The sequence below is a fragment of the Uloborus diversus genome, chromosome 10 (assembly GCF_026930045.1).
Source record: "Uloborus diversus isolate 005 chromosome 10, Udiv.v.3.1, whole genome shotgun sequence".
Taxonomy (NCBI): domain Eukaryota; kingdom Metazoa; phylum Arthropoda; class Arachnida; order Araneae; family Uloboridae; genus Uloborus; species Uloborus diversus.
The window spans coordinates 133,175,520-133,196,480 of record NC_072740.1 but is presented as its reverse complement, the minus strand read 5'-3'; the positions used below and the strand labels follow the sequence as shown (position 1 = coordinate 133,196,480).

Genomic DNA, 20,961 nt, shown 5'->3' with positions numbered 1-20,961 from the left:
AGAGATGGCCTAAAATCGCGTCTTTTCGTTTTTAATTTTGGGAATTTTACAAAATCTGAAAATTTGTCTTCTTAAAATACCGGCTGCTGTAAAACTGACAATCGACATTTCTCTCCACAGAGAAGTCAGCCTCTTTCTTTAAAACGAAATAGTTGTTGCAGCTTTCTTTATTCAATGTTTTTTCTTAATTTGGGCATAATTAAGTTGGTGTCTGTCCTTTATGATTTACAAATTTAAACTGATTTTCTAGTTCGATAGATAGAGAGAGAACGCAATAAGAATAGGAGAGCGCAATTTTATTCTTCCCTCAAATTTTATAAAGTTGGTATATAATTGAATTAAAAACTGTAATAAAACTTTTCTGGTACGAAATTAAAAAAAAGAAAAAATCTGCATAAACCTGGGATGTATGTGGCCTGGGATCAACCTGGGAAAGGTTGAAAAACACTGATTTTGCCTCTCTCTTCACGTAGCAGAGTTCCTTAAAAAATAGTCCCGCCCAGAAAAAAATCTTAAGTGCGCCACTGCGTTATGATATTATTTATTATTACAGTAAAACCTGTCTACAACGATACTGTTGGGACCTAAAATAATATTGTTATAGACAGGTTATCGTTACAGACAGTTTGATTATTTATGTTGCCATTTTGCTGGGACTAAGGAAAATATTGTTGTGGACAGGTTCATTGTTATAGGCAGTATTGCTATAGACAGGTTGCACTGTATTAGTATTATTATGAATTGGAATCTGAGAAAAATAAAAACATTGTTACTTATTCTTCAAAAAAAAAAAAAAAAAAAAAAATTGAAAAGGCATAAACTGGGCGATGAATGATGAAATACTTCCTGAAGGTTCAACCGCGGTGTGAGGACAAAGCTCCTGAATTTTATTTTATTTTATTTTTTTTTTTTTAACTTTCTGATTCCTTGTTTGAACTCTGAACAATCGACTTCGAATACATTTTCAATTTCGAGATTTACTGACTTTTTATTATTATCATTTTATCTTTTAAATACCCATTGACCTCCTAGCGCCCCTCATGAATTTAATCTCCCTTCGGAGGAACCATATCGCTCTTTTAGGAGCGATAGTCCCTAGGTTGGGAATCACTGGTCTATACCAGCGGTTCCCAACCTTTTTCCATTTGTGAGCCCCCTCGAAAATCTGAAAGAAGTTGGTGAACCCCTTGTGCAGTAAGAAATAAGTAACAGGCCAAAAAAAAAAAAAGCCACACAAGCAATAAAAAATTTTATATTGTTTTTATGTAAAAATAAAACGAAAACATAATTGCCAAACATAGAAGTACAAACATTCTTACGAACTAAAACGGTAGCTATAGAAAATGAACACAAGGTAAATTCAATAAGAATAAGCGTAGAGTGAGTTTAATTTGTTGAGCGTCAGTCAACGTTGAAAAAAAGATGGGATTTTTGATATTTGTGGAATAAAGAAGCTCACAGTTGGGCTCAAATAGTTAGTTTACATTAGATTCAGCAGTTAATTTTCTTTTCTATTGATCTCTGTGCATGTGAAAATCCTTCTTCAAACAGAAACGTTATTCAAAATGGTAATAAATTTTAAAATCTCTTTTTCTGCCACGACAGTATACGTTTGCAGTAGTGGATTTACCATGTCGCATTTCTCGCAATCGCGAGGGGCCCACGAAAAGGAACGTGACAATGTTATACAGTTCTGTTCTTTTAAATAAATGTTAACCAGTATAATAAAGTTATATAGTTCACTAAGGAGCCCTAAAACTAATTAGCAACGACCCCAAAACCTGTAAATCCATCTTTATACATTAATTGGTAAAGCTAAGTTATACATCGCGTCGATTGAAGGATAATCTAAAAAAAAAACTTTCAGAGAACTGTCCCAGGTTTACCAAATGATATTTTGTCTTCCAGTAAAATTAGAAACGTCTCTACTACTACTACTAGTCTTGACTACTAGTCAAGCTGTTTGATAAAGGTTATACTGCGTATATTAATCGTTTGAAGTACTTAAAAAATTTTTTGTTTGTATACTAAAAATGCAAGATAAAATACGTGTATTGAAAAACAATAGAAACGCTTCTAATTAACTCTATGCCAAAAGTAATTTTTGCCAACAAAATATTTTTATGCTCACTTCTTGCAAGTGAAACTTTTTTGTCCATGAATCCCTTTTTTTTTTTGTTACATTCAGCGCAAATTAAGTTGCGTTGTTTAATTCCGTTATTATTATTTTTTTTTACTGCTCTGCCGTGTTAAGCACAAAAGTCGTATCTGCACTTTTTATCGAAATTGAGTTACGGTCAGCCAAGTGTTTCTTTGTCATATATTTCACGTAAGTACAATGTTTTATAGCTATTCGTCAATTTGAAATAATATTTAAAAAAATTCTAAAGAAGTTCATCTGAATCAAAAACATGAAGGCGCAAAAAGTTAAACGGTAAATTTCTCATTTCGAAATAAGCTAGAGATACGACTTTTTCGCTTAGCGCGGCAGTGTGTATCTCACACTGCCGCTCCAAAGCATTCATTCTCTTTCATCAGAATACATTGTATTCAAACGTGGAACTTTTGCGACACGGCTTCAGTTGCCGATGAAAGCGGTGAAACTCGCTGGTTAAAATGACAGCCTTAATTCTTTAAACGTAAAATGTGTAAACAAGTAGGCTAACATTTTCATGCTAAGAGCATCGAATGTGCCAGAGACAAATGAACAAATAATTAACAAAACAATCTCTTGAACTTAAGACTTTATCTCAAACAAGAATGTTAAAATTCCGCCACGACAAAATAATTTTTGCGAACCTTCGGGTTGACGAACCACCGGTTGGGAACCTCTGATCTATACTAACATAAAATTTCGCGTTTATCTCTCATGTAAATTATTCCATCCTAACAATTTTTGACATTTCTCGCAGCTCAACCTCGTGAGTCTTATGAGCTTGTCATTCTGGATTATGATTAGAAATATTTTTATCTTTATTTGAGTTCATTGCTCGGGATAGAAGTAGTGTGTCTGAGACATACGCGTGACCGTGTAAGTAAGTTTCTGTTACATTCGATTTCCTAAGTTTTTTTTTACAGTAGAGCGCGATTTAAACATGTTTATCAGGGCTATCCATAAAAAAAAAAAAAAAAAAAACCGCATCATATATATATATAAGCCTAAAATTATAAAGTAATAGAAAATTGATTGCCACAGAAGTTAACGTTAACAGGCTCGCTCTCTCTCAGATACAAAAAGCAGATGCTCGGATTGCTACTGATGCTAAAAAAATTTCAATGATGACTAAAAGTAGGTCTAGGGGAAGGAAAAAGAATAGCTAAAGTCAAATGTTTGCATCGCTTACCAAACTAAGAATCAAATTTGCGAAACATTGTTATGAACTAATGCTAGAAACACAAAGCAATTAAAGATTATACATTTTCCCACTTGGTACAGCTTTTATCACTAGTCCGACGGATATATATATATATATATATATATATATATATATATATATATATATATATATATATATATATATATATATATATATATATATATAGATGGGTGATTCTACAGGAAACTGACTGACATTTTCAAAGCAAAACAGTATGTATTTTGTAATGTTCAACGCAAACTATACATTGCACAAAAGATCTTTGCCCCTGAATTATTGTACACTACTTGCCATTAAAATTGCTACAAGAAGAAGAAATTGCCAGAATGAAGCTAAATTTTGCACACGTGATAGCAAAACTGACCTTAGAAAGTGATTACAAAATGAAAGCAAATTGATAATTTTTTGTTGGAAAACTCTCAAATGAATGGAGGTTTAAGTACCCTGTTAAGCCACCTTAAGAGTGAATGTACGATGTACGAAGCAATACAATCAAGCATTGAGGCATACTCCAGTCTCCTACGATATCCTACGTCATTTCGTACCACAGTTGCTGTAAAAGTGCCACCCATTCAATCAAACTCATACGCATGTTGGCACTCACGACGAGGCCTCCATTTTTAACATGACAATGCTCGGTCACACACAGCAAGGGTGTCAAGGGACTTCCTATTCCACATTATTACTCTCTCTGGTCTGCGCGATGCACTGATTTGTCACAAATCGAGCATATCTGAGATCAATTGAGACTGTAAATTGGACAGCCTGTAAGTATGATCGAATTAGTGGCGCGTTTACAGCAACTGTGGTACGAGAGGACGTAGGACATGGTACGAAACTGCTGTGTCTCAATGCTCGACTGTATCGACTTTTATATTTACGCTACAGGTGACGCAACAGGGTACTTAAACCTCCATTCATGTGGGATTTTTCCAGTTCTAAATGATCATTTCCCTTTCATTTTGTAATCGTTTTCTAGTGTCAATGTTGCCATCACGTGTGCAAAATTTTGTTTCATTCTGACAACTCCTTCTCAGTGTAGGAATTTTAATGGCCAGTAGTGTATTTTTTAAGCTGAATCGAACTGTATAATTAAATTCCCGAAACACATTTTGGATGACTTTTAACAATTTGCTAAAAACATGTTAACTGACTGACATTTTAAAAAGTAGCATGTCAGTCAGTTACCATTTTTTAAACATATTTTTTTAAATCATCCAAAATGCATTTTTTCAGATTTCAACTGTACCATTAATATCAGCTTAAAAAGTACAATAATCCGGGGATTTTGCTTAAAAAATGTCAGTCAGTTACCCTTGGAATTGCCCATTTATAAAATTGAATCAAAGCCGAAATTCAACAGCAAAACACTGTGTGACATCATCTGTGTGTAGACACCCTTCCAAGCATCCCATTCATGATGTCAAATGAGTTCATATGCAGTAGTATCTCTTTTCGGATTCGCAATGAATTCGAGGAATTTATAAGTGATTTGTGCGTCGCGATTGCTTCAGTATTAGACGTTGTTCGGCACATTTTTTTCTGTCCGAGCATATATCCATGTCACGCGGCACACCTTAGAGTAGTTTGTAGTGTAGAGCATTACTTTTTTTAAAAAAGTAGTGTAGTGAGTAGTGCAATACAAAAAATATTAGTTTGTAGCGATTTCTGGAAACTACTTTTAAATACTAAAGTTAAAGAATAGAGAGAAAAAAAAATTAATTTGAATTTTGACATTTGGAATTCAAATTATGTTTTTCGCAATCACGAGTCTGGGTATGTAGGCGTGTGTGTTTGTGTGTGGGGGGTATGTGTATTTGTGGATAAGGGGTTTGTGTATGTGTGTAGGCATGTGTGTCTGTGTGCTGGCATAAGTGTGTGGGTAGTTGTGTATATGAATGTGTGTGGGGGTGGGGGTATGTGTATATGTGTGTAGGCATATGTGTTTGTGTGTGTAGGTGTAGGTGTATGTATGTGTTTGTGTGTGTGTGTGCGTGCACGGGGTATGTGTATACGTGTGTAGGCATGTGTGTTTGTGTGCTGGCATAAGTGCGTGGGTAGTTGTGTATATGAATGTGTGTGGGCAGGGGTATGTGTGGTGTAGGGTATATGTGCTTGTGTCTGTTTGCAGGCATGAATGTGTGGGTAGTTGTGTGTATGTGTTTGTGTATGTGTGTGTAGGTGTGTGTATGTGTTTGTGTGTGTGTGTGCGTGCGTGCGTAGTTGTGTATGTATGCTCGTGTGTGTAGGACATGGATGCAACCTGGGGACGGGTTTTGCTATAGGAACAGCATCGTGAGGAGGGTCGACGGTGATACTGCAGAGGGTGGCGGTGGGAAAATAAAATCGAAGGACATCAAAACAGTCAAATAAGAACAATAAGCAATTATGATTGCTCAAAAAAAAAAATTAATTTGAATTTTGACATCTTGAATTCAAATTATGTTTTTCGCAATCACGAGTGTGTGTGTGAGGGGGGGATATGTGTGTTTGTGTGTATGGGGTATGTGTGTGTAGGCATGTGTGTATGTGTGTTTGTGTCTGTGTGCAGGCATGAAAGTGGGTAGTTTTGTGTGTGTGTGTGTGTGTAGGTTTTTGTGTGTGTATATGTGTAAGTGTCTGTATGTATGTGTGTTTGTGTGTGTGTGTTTGTGTGTAGTTGTGTATGTATGCGCGTGTGTGTAGGACATGGATGCAACCTGGAGACGGCTTTCGCTATAGGAGCAGCAGCGTGAGGAGCCCGCCTGTCCACGGTGATGGTGCAGAGTGTGGCGGTGGGAAAAATCAAAGGACCTCAAAAACAGTCAAATGAAAGCAATAAGCAATCGTGACTGCTCAAAAAAAAAAAGAAAAAGGTCTTAATGAATCTGACTGGTGCAAATCTTATGCGAGTACGTCAACGAATGCAATGAGAAATAAGACTCCTAAAAAAATACGAGCTGACTTCAGCAATGACATTTTGATGCTTTTTTCTTTCTTTCTTTCTTTCGGCATTGTAATTTTTACACTTCACTAAATTCGCATTAGATAGAACGTGACTTAGAAAAAAAATATATGAATAAGCGAGAGATAGCTGTCAATTTAGTAGCACGTTTGAGTTTTCTGGCAGCCAAGAATGAGAAGTTTCTCATATGTCTTTATTTTAGTTTTTTTAGTGGTTGAGTGCTGATGCGTTGATATAATAAAAGTTGACTATTAAATATTTTTATGTTTTTGAGTAAAAATATTCTTAAAAATCGCAAAAAAGGGGTTAGAATGAAAGATTGGCTCAACAAGAAGAGGAGTCATGAATAGATAATTCTTAGTACTATTCTGTGTTCAAAGTAGCTAATTTATTTAAATCACTTTTCAAATTTTTTCGTTCAATCCTCAAACGGTGTCTGTGTGCTCATTTATCTTTTAACAAGTAGTGAAGTAGCGACTACATTTTAAAAGGTGTTTGTATTCTCTGCCTTAAAAAGAAGAGTAGTTGCAATTGCAGTCAACTACATTTGTGATAAAGTATTTGTAGCTCACTGCGACAAAATGTAGTTTTCCGATCACTGGTTGAAACTCTACCAGTAGACAAATCAGTGTTCAAGACGAGAAAGGGAAAGATAGAGTATTACGTGTCAAATGGTCGAGTCGTTTCGATTATACCAGAACCCCCCTCTTCCCCCACACACAACTTCATCCCGTTAAATCTGTCGTGGTCGCAAAGATCTCTAAGTTCCCATTTTAAATTAATACTTCAAGGGGGCTGGATAAGGGATTGTTCGGCTCCTGGTCTGAACCAAAGAAACAGAACTAAATTTAGGACCTCATCCAATCTGTAAAACCACGTGTAGTGGTGGATACAGGAGTCCCTGGAGTGTAATGTAATGTATCCCCTTCAAAAACTAGTAAGGTACTCTCGGGGTCAAAGGTAAAACAAAAAGTACTTCCCTCCGAGCACACCCCACCTCTTAGCTTTCAGCCTTAGGTTTCACCACCCGCACGGCTGGGTGCGTCGGCCGATAGTCGTCTAGTTGCCACGGACGGTTTTGGCACTTATTGCGCCAGGGAAAGTACCCGTGCTGGGCGTCAGCCCAGCTAGACAAAAAGTACTGGAATAATTTTTGACTCTCAGTATCAGAACTGATCCTCTTTCTTCTCCAGTAGAACTGAACTCGCTTTAGGAGGGGCATCTAGCTACGGGACCATACATGGTCTCTAAGTGGAAGACATTTATTGATCCAGCAAAGTCAAAATAGACACCTCCTCAGTTAATATACAGCTTCCAGTGAGATTTTCGGACATTGAAAGAGTCACGGTTGACCATTCACGGAACGTCTTGCAAAGCCTTGGTGCAAGAGTTTGATTTTGTCAATTGATGGATGAAATGAGAGCCAATCAATTTGCGATTTGCTACCAAAGAGCTTATTATTAGATTATGTAGAATCGATGACGTGGGCAGATATCCGCGCGTCAGTGGTTTTGCAGAATTAATTTAATTTATCGTCAGCCAATGATTGTAAATCGTGGATTTTGTATCGCAAAAATGCTTTAGACTATACTTGCTTTAGAAGTTTTAATTGTCCTAAAAACTTCGAATTACACTTTACTTTTCACTGTAGTACTTTTCATTTCAAAACTACTGGACTATAGTTACAAAATTCTAGTTGATGGAATCCAAATCATTTTTGAGTAGTACATTGTAGATTTTTCAATTTATTATTGACACATTTATTTGAATATTTCCAGTTTATTTCCTTCCGAAATTGCCCTTTTTATGTAGACTAAAGAGAGACTCTAGACCCCACAAGCCCCTCTCTTATACATCCATGCTATTTCGAAAGAAAGTAATTCAACTACTGAAAAGTGTTAAAAAGTAAATAAATAAAATAATTTGTGTTATGTTCCTTGTATGACTCATAGATGGCAGCACTTAATACTCGTTTATTTCAGTGATTTTGTGTACCGTATCGTGAATTTTAAAGATAAGAGGTACGTATTAAAATGCCATTGAATTAGGGATTGTCGTTCATGAACGAACAGGTCTGAAAGAACGGATCCTTAAAATGAACGGGTCAGAACAATTTTCTAGAAAATGAACGACCGTTCTTTTGAATGGTGAAACAGTTTGAAACATTGTATTATTTTACTTGGTATGTTCTTCGCGTTTTTTTTTTTTTTTTTTTTTTTCTATTACTATAAGAAACATCTTCAAATTTTTCAGTCTCAATCAATCGCACATTTCCTTTTTTTCAATGCAATGCATATAACGTTTTCACTTTGAACCATTTTTACTTTCTGCTTTGTTTCTTATTGCTCTTTAATCGTTGCAGGTCATTTGCATTTTTTCAATGTGTCCATTAGTAATATTTAGTGTAACTTGTTTAGGGAACTAACAAAATGTTTGAACTTTCCACATCTAATCTCACGCATCTGTCAACATTTTTCTCACGCTTTCTGTCGCCAGTACAATTTCTAAAAATTCCTGTTATCTCTTTTTGGGCGATACTTTTGTCCACTTTCTATAACATCCCTGTTAACTACCATCTGTATTAATTTGGCTTTCTTTTAAACTAGCTTAGTGACTTCTAATTCTCAATCTTACATTCAGTGTCCTGCGAATTTTGATAGGGATTATTACTGTCTACTTTCTTTCTTATTTATTTATTTATTTTAGTGTTATCCCATGGGTAATACGGGATAATTTTGAAGCTCTCTAATATTCAGGTGAATCCTGTTTTTGAAATTAAATTAATCGGTTCCCCGACTGAGTTGCTGATAGTTTTGTTGTTACGTTTTCATTATAGATGATACATCTGAACTTTCATTGAAAGCATGGGCATATTTCTCTACTTTTAAATAATATTAGTTGCTTTTCTTTAAAAAAAAGTTACTGATCTTATGAAACATTTCGAGTGTGCGCGAGTTTGTCTTGCCGAGTGATCACCTGCAACATTTTTAAATAAATGAAGCCGTTCAAATCAACGAGTCAAAAGATCCTCTGATGAACGGATCATTAAAAAGAACGACATTGTCCATATCTCCATTGAACAAATAGTATTTCCTTCAAGTATCTCTCCCAGGGAACATTGCCCTGCCGGAAAAGTCAGCTGAATCGTCCCTTGAGAAAAATTAAGTTTACACTACTATACACAAAAGTAATTGTTAAAATACAAAAAAAAAAAAAAAAAAAATCACCCGTCAAGGTATGACGGATGAGAATTGCTTCTACATTTGAACGAAGCAATTCCCTGTTTGATGATATTTTGCAAGGGGAAAGTTTAACCCTAACTCCAGTGAATTAACCCTAAGCTCCAGTAGATAGCTTTTATTGTTTATCACTTCTTCGTTTCTTCATTCCCCTGAAATGACACAGTCTTACCAGTAAAACAGTTAAGTAACCGGATCCAGTTCAACATTGTCACAATAACGCCTTTTCTTACATTTTAAACATTACCAAAACAAAAATCAAATTATCATGCCGTGGCGCGAGTTTCATTGTTGATGACGTCAGGAGCGTTACTGGATCATTCATTATTATACATATGAGTATGAAAAAATATTAATAAATAAATACATCAGACATAAACGAAAATGTATTTAAAGGAAAGGCTACTCCAGACTCCATTTCGTCAGTGGATAATGCAAACAGTCGTTCTCTGTCAACAAACTGCTAAGCACAAGCAAACTCTTTCCACTACTAGCAGAACACTTGTTATTATGCTATTACAGCAGTTAATGCTCGGTAACAGAAGTATACCCCTCTCTTTTATCTTTTTTTTTTCATGTTGCAGGTTTAATATTCATATTTATGACTTGTGAGCTCAGCTACACAGAAGCAGTTCAGACTTAAATAACCAAGGAATCGCTATTCCATGGAATACCTACAGGCAGTTATCAAAATAATGGAAACACTCTGTGACAAATGCGTTGGGAATCGCTACTCTGCCATAAATGTTCTGTTGATACAGGTGCCTTCTGACTCGAATCACCCATGACGTGGGCAGATATCCGCGCGTCAGTGGTTTTGCAGAATTAATTTAATTTATCGTCAGCCAATGATTGTAAATCGTGGATTTTGTATCGCACAAATTACTTGCTTTAGAAGTTTTAATTGTCCTAAAACCTTCGAATTACACTTTACTTTTCACTGTAGTACTTTTCATTTCAAAACTACTGGACTATAGTTACAAAATTCTAGTTGATGGAATCCAAATCATGTTTGAGTAGTACACTGTAGTTTTTTCAATTTATTATTGACACATTTATTTGAATATTTCCAGTTTATTTCCTTCCGAAATTGCCCTTTTTATGTAGACTAAAGTGAGATTCTAGACCCCACAAGCCCCTCTCTTATACATCCATGCTATTTCGAAAGAAAGTAATTCAACTACTGAAAAGTGTTAAAAAGTAAATAAATAAAATAATTTGTGTTATGTTCCTTGTATGACTCATAGATGGCAGCACTTAATACTCGTTTATTTCAGTGATTTTGTGTACCGTATCGTGAATTTTAAAGATAAGAGGTACGTATTAAAATGCCATTGAATTAGGGATTGTCGTTCATGAACGAACAGGTCTGAAAGAACGGATCCTTAAAATGAACGGGTCAGAACAATTTTCTAGAAAATGAACGACCGTTCTTTTGAATGGTGAAACAGTTTGAAACATTGTATTATTTTACTTGGTATGTTTTTCGCGTTTTTTTTTTTTCTATTACTATAAGAAACATCTTCAAATTTTTCAGTCTCAATCAATCGCACATTTCCTTTTTTTCAATGCAATGCATATAATGTTTTCACTTTGAACCATTTTTACTTTCTGCTTTGTTTATTATTGTTCTTTAATCGTTGTAGGTCATTTGCATTTTTTCAATGTGTCCATTAGTAATATTTAGTGTAACTTGTTTAGGGAACTAACAAAATGTTTGAACTTTCCACATCTAATCTCACGCATCTGTCAACATTTTTCTCACGCTTTCTGTCGCCAGTACAATTTCTAAAAATTCCTGTTATCTCTTTTTGGGCGATACTTTTGTCCACTTTCTATAACATCCCTGTTAACTACCATCTATATTAATTTGGCTTTCTTTTAAACTAGCTTAGTGACTTCTAATTCTCAATCTTACATTCAGTATCCTGAGAATTTTGATTACTGTCTACTTTCTTTCTTATTTATTTATTTATTTTAGTGTTATCCCATGGGTAATACGGGATAATTTTGAAGCTCTCTAATATTCAGGTGAATCCTGTTTTTGAAATTAAATTAATCGGTTCCCCGACTGAGTTGCTGATAGTTTTGTTGTTACGTTTTCATTATAGATGATACATCTGAACTTTCATTGAAAGCATGGGCATATTTCTCTACTTTTAAATAATATTAGTTGCTTTTCTTTAAAAAAAAGTTACTGATCTTATGAAACATTTCGAGTGTGCGCGAGTTTGTCTTGCCGAGTGATCACCTGCAACATTTTTAAATAAATGAAGCCGTTCAAATCAACGAGTCAAAAGATCCTCTGATGAACGGATCATTAAAAAGAACGACATTGTCCATATCTCCATTGAACAAATAGTATTTCCTTCAAGTATCTCTCCCAGGGAACATTGCCCTGCCGGAAAAGTCAGCTGAATCGTCCCTTGAGAAAAATTAAGTTTACACTACTATACACAAAAGTAATTGTTAAAATACAAAAAAAAAAAAAAAAAAAAAAAAAAATCACCCGTCAAGGTATGACGGATGAGAATTGCTTCTACATTTGAACGAAGCAATTCCCTGTTTGATGATATTTTGCAAGGGGAAAGTTTAACCCTAACTCCAGTGAATTAACCCTAAGCTCCAGTAGATAGCTTTTATTGTTTATCACTTCTTCGTTTCTTCATTCCCTTGAAATGACACAGTCTTACCAGTAAAACAGTTAAGTAACCGGATCCAGTTCAACCTTGTCACAATAACGCCTTTTCTTACATTTTAAACATTACCAAAACAAAAATCAAATTATCATGCCGTGGCACGAGTTTCATTGTTGATGACGTCAGGAGCGTTACTGGATCATTCATTATTATACATATAAGTATGAAAAAATATTAATAAATAAATACATCAGACATAAACGAAAATGTATTTAAAGGAAAGGCTACTCCAGACTCCATTTCGTCAGTGGATAATGCAAACAGTCGTTCTCTGTCAACAAACTGCTAAGCACAAGCAAACTCTTTCCACTACTAGCAGAACACTTGTTATTATGCTATTACAGCAGTTAATGCTCGGTAACAGAAGTATACCCCTCTCTTTTATCTTTTTTTTTTTCATGTTGCAGGTTTAATATTCATATTTATGACTTGTGAGCTCAGCTACACAGAAGCAGTTCAGACTTAAATAACCAAGGAATCGCTATTCCATGGAATACCTACAGGCAGTTATCAAAATAATGGAAACACTCTGTGACAAATGTGTTGGGAATCGCTACTCTGCCATAAATGTTCTGTTGATACAGGTGCTTTCTGACTCTAATCACCCATGACGTGGGCAGATATCCGCGCGTCAATGGTTTTGCAGAATTAATTTAATTTATCGTCAGCCAATGATTGTAAATCGTGGATTTTGTATCGCAAAAATTATTTGTTTTAGAAGTTTTAATTGTCCTAAAGCCTTCGAATTACACTTTACTTTTCACTGTAGTACTTTTCATTACATTACTACTGGACTATAGTTACAAAATTCGAGTGATTAGAGTCAGAGGGCACCTGTATCAACAGAACATTTATGACAGAGTAGCAATTCCCAACACATTTGTCACAGAGTGTTTCCATTATTTTGATAACTACCTGTAGGTATTCCATGGAATAGCGATTCCTTGGTTATTTAAGTGTGAACTGCTTCTGTGTAGCTGAGCTCACAAGTTTGCTTGTACTTAGCAGTTTGTTGACAGAGAACGACTGTTTGCATTATCCAGTGACAAAATGGAGTCTGCAGTACACTTTCCTTTAACATTGGTGAATCCAGATGGTGATTGAGCTCTCTGGTCATTTTTGCTGATATTGTGTTCGTTCTTTAGACATTACAATCCTCTTCAGTACAGTCGGTTTCTTTCACTAAGCTTATCTTTCCGTCCACTATTTTGCTTTGCCGAGCTTGTCTTACCGTGCTGTGTGTATGTTGTCATGACTTTAGATACTGTATCTCTAGAAACACCAAAAAGTTTAGATGTTTCACTTACACTTGCTTCAGCTAGACGATCCAAAGGTTTGGCCTCTTTTAAAATTTTAGAGGTCCGATATTTCATGCGCTTGAAAAAAATCCAAGGCGTCCAGAACCTCAGTTAATCTACCATATTCTACCAGAGTATGTACATTGCTGTTTATAAAAGAAAAAAAAATAATTTGAATTTTGTCATCTTGAATTCAAATTATGTTTTTCGCAATCACGAGTGTGTGTTTGTATGTGTGTGTGTGGGGGGGGGAATATGTGTATGGTGTGTAGGCATGTGTGTTTGTGTTTGTGTGCAGTCATGAGTGTGTGGGTAGTTGTGTGTATGAGTATTTGTGTGCGTGGGGGCAGGGTATGTGTATGTGTGTGTAAGCATATGTGTTTGTGTCTGTGTGCAGGCATGAATGTGTGGGCAGTTGTGTGTATCTGTGTGTATGTTTAGGTGTCTGTATGCATTCGTGTGTGTATGTGTTTGTGTATGTGTGTAGGGGTATGTGTGTGTATGGTGGTGTTTGTGTATGTGTTTGCGTGTGTGTTGGTGCGTGTATGTATGCGTGTGTGTGTAGGATATGGACGCAACATGGAGACGGTTTTTGCTAGAGGAGCAGCATCGTGAGGCCGGCCGACGCAACGGGTGGTGCTGGAGGAGGGTGGCGCCGTGCCGGTGGGAAAAATGATAGCACGCCAAAAACAGTCAAATGAAAGCAATAAGCAATCGTGATTGCTCAAAAAAAAAAAAAAAAAAAAAAAAACAGATATTAGTAGAGGGGCTATGGTAGAGAAAATAGCCGGAAACTGCATTTTGTGATAAAATCATGAAACTTGGCATGCATGTAGACAATGTACTAACAAACATTTTTGGAAGGGGAGGCAATTCAAAATTCCCCCCAAAACCCCCCTGGCAGCCATTTTTGGTCAAAAATCCAAAACTACTTTTCTTTTTTATTTTTTGGAAAATATTCACTGTATCTTCTTTTGGGAGTTCTATTATGCTTACTAAAGCGTAAAAAGTCATCAAAATATCTCTAAACCTCCTAATTTTAAAGTTAATTTTAAAAAGTTGATTTTTTTGAACAAAACTTTAACTAATCAGTCTTTAACATTTCGTGAGGGGTCGTTTGAGAAATGTTTTTTTATGCATTTTAAAGCACTGTGTTAAGGAAAATCATTTCATTTACAGTAGAACCCAATAATCCGAACCCTAGAAATCCGAAACATCAGAAAATCCGAGCCTATGTTTTAAAGTTTACTATTAAAAATTGATTACAAAATTAAGAATAAAACTAGAAATTAAAAACTATAAACTAAGCTAGTAATTTTTCAAAACTGGAAACAAGCATTTGAATTGTTGTTTAAGAATAAATACAGCACTTTGATTAGTTAAAAGGAAATCAATTTTCATTATCAGTGAAAAAAAAAAAAAAACTTCAAACACTTGGAAAAGAAGTACGCAATTTTTTTGGAAGTTTCACTCACATTCTGCAGTTTTATCAGTCATATGTGCACTTGAAAGAAGGGGGAGGGGGCACGGACGTTATTTTTACAGAACTTCAATCTTTATTATTATTAAACGCTTTAAAACAAGTTTCAAGTTTTTTCTCATTAGACGATTTGAGGCGTTTGTTCTATGTTTTAAATGATGTAAGAGGAAGAAATATTTAATTACTACAATACTTTAGTGCTACGTTAATAAAGCTAGCAATATTTTTACTATTAATAAAATTGTTATTTATTGAAATATAATTCACTGTTACAAAAACTACAACTAAATTGCAATACAAATCTGATTAAGTGACGCATACAACGATTATATAGAAGGCAATTTAAAATGTTTGAATTTACAAGTAATTTACACAAGTACATAACATTTTCCATTGCAGCATTTACACATAGGTGTTTAGATAAGTCCATTTTTGAAGCACCCACAAGTTATTTCAGAGCAGTTTTTTTACACTTGCATAACGTAAATTCGCTTTCAGCAAGAACTTGAAACTTCGGGCAAACTCAAACAAATAAGAACGCGCTTTTCATCAGTTACTGTAAAAACCCAATCATAAATTAAAGTTAAGGCTAAATTTTTAGACATACTGCCCCACTGATGTCCACCTTGATAAGCACTAAATAATTTGCCTTAGAGCTTCAGCTGTGGGTGATGGTAAGTTATTTATTGATTATTGTTCGCTGGTGGAAAAACAGTTTCCAGCTTCATTTACGGACGGCAAGTTGCATGCAGATGAGTAGTAGCAAAGATTAAGGAATCGCTAAGATATTTGAAAATTTTAATTAGGTGTGCATTTTTTTAGGTTAAGATATATATATGAAAATACACCAATAACATCAGGATAGTCTTTTCATCATTTCCACATCGTCACTTTTTTTCGACCTGCAAGAAAAGTGGTAACCATGAGAGTTCCTCTGAGAATGAGTGAAATTCTCTTAGAACAACTGATTTTTGCTGACCGAATTTGTACGCTAAGTCTTTGACTAGTATAAGTCGAAAGTGTTTTCCAGCTCCAAAATCTTCTTTATCCCCTTTTTGTACAGCTGATAGAAGCATCGTTGTCAACAGTTCCAACGAATATGCTCATGTGTCCTCTTATTGCAGCATGCAAAACATGAACGAAGATCCAGAAATTAGTTTCCTCGTGATTTTATGGCACTAGAGATGTCTTATTTGATGAAAATCACCGTCACATCATTGAGAGCAAATATTAGATCACATAGCTAGTGCAATCATGGAAAACAATTCTGTCTTATCTACGTTTCGTAGAAACTGAACCAGTTCTTAGAAAGCAAACCATGTTCTCTAAAATGATATCTTTCTCTTATTCCTCTTATGTCTTACTTATTGTATCCTGAAAGGAATGCAGATACTCCACCGAAAAATTTTCTGTCCTATGTCGTTTTTTATGAACGATGAAAGATCCATCATAGACAATGGCGTCACAATGTATCTCCATTGCACTTATTTTAAAATTAGCATTCATCATTTGCATCTTCATCATCCCATCTTAACTCGTTTTCTTCTTCTCTCGAGTTGTTTTCATCAGTAGGAATACTATAATTTAACTCATTGAGCAGGAATATTATTGACCAGACTTATTTCCCGTTCAAAAAGCTCCAGTTATTGAAATCGATGGAGGGTGAGGTTGATTTTCATAGAGGAGAAATTCAACTTGGTTGAAATTTACGGTATTGCAAATAATGAAAAGCTTTGAAAACGAATGTGTATCGGATTTTAATCTTTTCAGTAAAAGAGCAGACTTACTGATTTTTCTGGAAAAATGAAATGCTAAAAAGTTATTGTTTTTCTATCCGTGAACATAAAGTGACTTTTGAGTCACAACTCTTTTCTCTATAAATTTGTTGCACTGTTTTTTTCCCTCAACTTGCCCAATCTTCATCAGTTGCTCCACATATTCTTCGTCTACTGCTACATTCGTCTCCAATGAGAACAATTCTTTCGATGACTCTAAAAATGGATTCTCATGTTCAGCTATTTCTCTTTAAGACCTTTCTTGAAAACATGCTTTGGAAACTTAACATTTCTTCATTGCGCATATACAGCGTTTCTTTAAATCAGCAAAGGTAACTTTTTCAAACTGTGTAATTAAATCGATATTTTGAAGACCAGCCAACATCTATCTTAACGCAGTTGGATCTGTGAAAGACCAATAGCCCCACCATCTCCTTTCACTATCGCATTGTTTTGTTAAGCATGGTCTGATCCAATTACAGAAAACACGTTTATTATCGTTTTCACAACAAACGTTCCTTTTTCAAAATCTTTGTGTACGTCTGGAAGGTTTGTGGGTTAAAGAAAAAGATTTTGAACAAAACCTGGTAACCATCCAGTATAGTTACCAAAGTATATGTATAGCTTACAGCAATAAAAGGAAAAAAAAAAAAAAACACACACACACACACAAACAAAATCAACTCCTTCAAGGTTTCAGTAAAGATACTAAAAGTGGTTGAACTCTAGGATCTAATAAACTTGAATTTTAAAAGCACCAGCTTTAATACGGTGCTCCGAAACTTGAATTTGTTTATATATATATATGTTATATATATATATATATATATATAATGAGAAAAAGCTTACTGATGATCAATTGGGTGACGGAGAATTAACAACAGCAACAATAGTAATAATAATGATAAACAGAAATTTAAAATTCAACTTTAAATTTCTTTCTATTAGAATTATGTTATTAGAATAGTAATGAAATTGATTTCTCCTTTTTTTTCTTTAAGTTCTTATTCTATTATACCCTTCGCAAATAGTTTCAATTATGCGTGCTCTATCATTTAAAACGAGGGGTATCATGACCGGATAATTGGACAGTTCGGGCAATTAGAGTTCGGATAACTGGAACCCTACTTTAATATAACACTAATGTAATGTATCTTCAAATTCAGAAACCTGTAATTCTGTTATGGGGGGGGGGGGATCACTTCAGGGAACTCACAATTTAAAAATATCGATTTTTTAAAAAAAACCACTTTTTGTGAAGTTATTTTTGAAATTAGACTTTTTTAGAGTTTTAAAATAGTAAAAAATGTAATAAACATCCATGGAATGACACAACCAAAGATTTAAAAAATTATAATAATGAAAATTTAAAAAGAATCGCCGTTTTTTGGTTTTGGACCAAAAATGGCTGCCAGGGGGTTTTGGGGGGGGATTTCGGAATGCCTCCCCTTCCTAAAATTTTTATTTATACAATGTCTACAAGCATGCCGAGTTTCATAATTTTATCACAATTTGCAGTTTCTTCCCCCGTAGCCCCAAGACTGTATCTAGTTTTATTCTTTATTACTTACGAAGCACATCCAAAAAGGTAACTTTTATTCTCAGGTGTTTCCATTATTTTGATAACTTCCTGTAATTAAGCTGTAGTGTTAATAATTTTGTGTTCTTGAATTGACTTGTCTATTAACTTGTCTTGTGACTTGTCTGTTATGAAATACCTAGTTATTCTATGAAATATCGGATTTACTACCTTCAGGACCGTCGATAGGATTTGTGGACCCCTTTGCAACTTTTTGTAGTCCCGAACATTTACATCAGAACATTACAGATACTTTAACATCTTCTTACCAGGCTCCGTTTTCACATAAATATCGTACATTTTGTCGGTGAATCAAATAAAAAGATTTTTTTTTACTGAAAGTGTTTTAATCAATTAAAACTAATTTGTTTATACTGTCGTGCTAACTGTAAAAATCGCATCTGTTAGGGTGTCCCCCCTCCCCTCCCCCCCAAAAAGCGAAAGTCGATTTTTCAAGTCGCACACCCTCTTATATTTTTCTTTTTGTGTCAAAACAATTGTAAAAAAAAGTGTCATATAATTTGAACAACAGCAACCCTTGCCGACTTAGCCTGAAAGTGTGTGTACTAGGCCTTATCGAAGAAATTTTTTTTTTGGAAGTTCGAAATTTCATATTGATAAAACGTTGCCCCTATAGCCCCACTGTACCACAAACATATTTATCCAAATCAAAAAACGTTTAGGTGTCCAGCAGGAGGCCTAAAATTAGAAGTTTTCTTCAAAAAATAGAATTTTTTTAAATATGTTTTTAAAAATGTAAGGTAAATTTTAAGAAATTACTAAGCTGAAAAACATAAAGTCGCTAATTAGCGTTAAATAGAAATATTTGCTCGCTTGCAATATTTAAGTATCCCACATGGGACTCATAATATGGATTTTTTTCAATGTTCAGTGAAATTTTTCATTTAAATTTATCATTTTTTTATTATTCATTTGTATACGTTGATTTGAAAACGTGTTCACCAATAATTTTCGAACTTGATATCTTATTTAAATTTAGTATATGTAATTTTTTAAAAGATAAATAGAAAAATGCAATTTTTTTTGAAGAAAATTAAAATTTTTAGGCCTCCTGCTGGACGCCTAAGTATTTTTAAATTTGGGTAAATATTTTTGTGGTACACGTGAGGCTATAGCGGGAACGTTTTATCAGCATGATATCTCGAACTTCCTATATATATATATATATATATATATATATATACGTATATTTGATTCCGTCAGTACATAGTGCTGGTTTACAAGGCTGGAGAAAGAGCTCTCGATTGGATTCAGTTTTAAATTGAAATCACAAGAAATAATCTCTTTCTGCAAGAACCAGGGGCGGATACAGACTACAATTTTTGGGAGGGGGGAGGCAATGCTGAAGAATGAATCCCTCCCCCTGCTTGGGTGTCAGTAAAAAGCGCGAAATCGGCCGGGAATAAGGCACTTAAGCAAGCACAAACATTAAAAATTACTAATGAAACTCGTTTATATTACAACCTGCAGTGAGAAGCAAAGAGATGCAAGTGAATATTTTCAAGTTTTAAGTAAAACGCGTTTAAAGATAAGGTCCTAGGTAGACTTTCATTGTTTTTTTTTCTTCTAAATCATGCTGTATGACAGCACTTACCATGGCTACCGGTACTATATCTGACCCCAAGACAGAGGAGCTGTTCACCTACCATGCGTACTGGTTATCTCCAAATTTTTAATTTTGTCACTTACATCCCTTTGCTTCTCACTGCCTCAACTATCCCAATTTCCACCAAGTAAGGAGTAGGTCAAAAACTCGACTTGCAATGGTCAGTTTCATTAACCTGGATGAGGATTATTCTAAACGCGATTTGTTAATATCTATAACGAGCCATCTATTTGGTCAATTATCTCTTTGCGTTTATAATTTTTTTCGTAACTCCACACTGCTTATAATATAAGTAAAGTGCAAAGTAAATGTTCGAAAGATTGCACATCATTTTTATTGGTTCTTAATAGAAGAAACAGTTATGTGGACAGAAAATAATATTTTTATGGGCTCAAAATTATTAAATTAAAAAGATGTAATTAAACATAATCACAGGTCTTTTGTTGATTACAAACATAGTTTTTAGTTCTTGAGTCCAACTAAGAAAAGCTCGTGCAAAGTATTCGGCTTGACGATCAAAAACTTGAGATATATGCAGCACCATAAAGCGAACTTATTTCAAGCCAATGTCGGCTCTTGGCAGTTGACATACATTGGTGAAGAGGAGGACAACATACAGAAAGACAAAATAGTCTTTCTATCTGATGGATGACTGCACCTAACAATAGAATGTAAAAAAAATGTTAATCAGCGTCATAGTACTAATATACAGGATTCAAGGTTGAACGAAAAATTGCTCAAGTCAAAAATTGAATTGGTTTCGAATGTGGTTTCATGCAAAGATCTTTAAAAAATTGGTTATTCTTATTAATAGTTATTAAGAAGTATTGCAGATAGGCCCACCGACAGACACACATTCCCCCAGTTTAATACCCTTTTTTGCATTTTTTTTTTAAATTTTAAAATATTTATTTATTACTAGCTGAACACAACGGCGTTACAC

At 34.7% G+C, this 20,961-nt stretch overlaps 1 protein-coding gene across 1 annotated transcript in view; it reads right to left on the bottom strand.

The window, feature by feature from the left end:
- Positions 1 to 20,329: 20,329 nt before the first annotated feature.
- Positions 20,330 to 20,961, bottom strand: part of LOC129231296 (troponin T-like) — a 73,588-nt gene continuing 72,956 nt past the window's right edge. The window contains exon 14 of the mRNA XM_054865584.1: positions 20,330 to 20,676. The gene's annotated coding sequence lies outside the window, so the exon portion shown is untranslated. The remainder of the gene's footprint in view (positions 20,677 to 20,961) is intronic.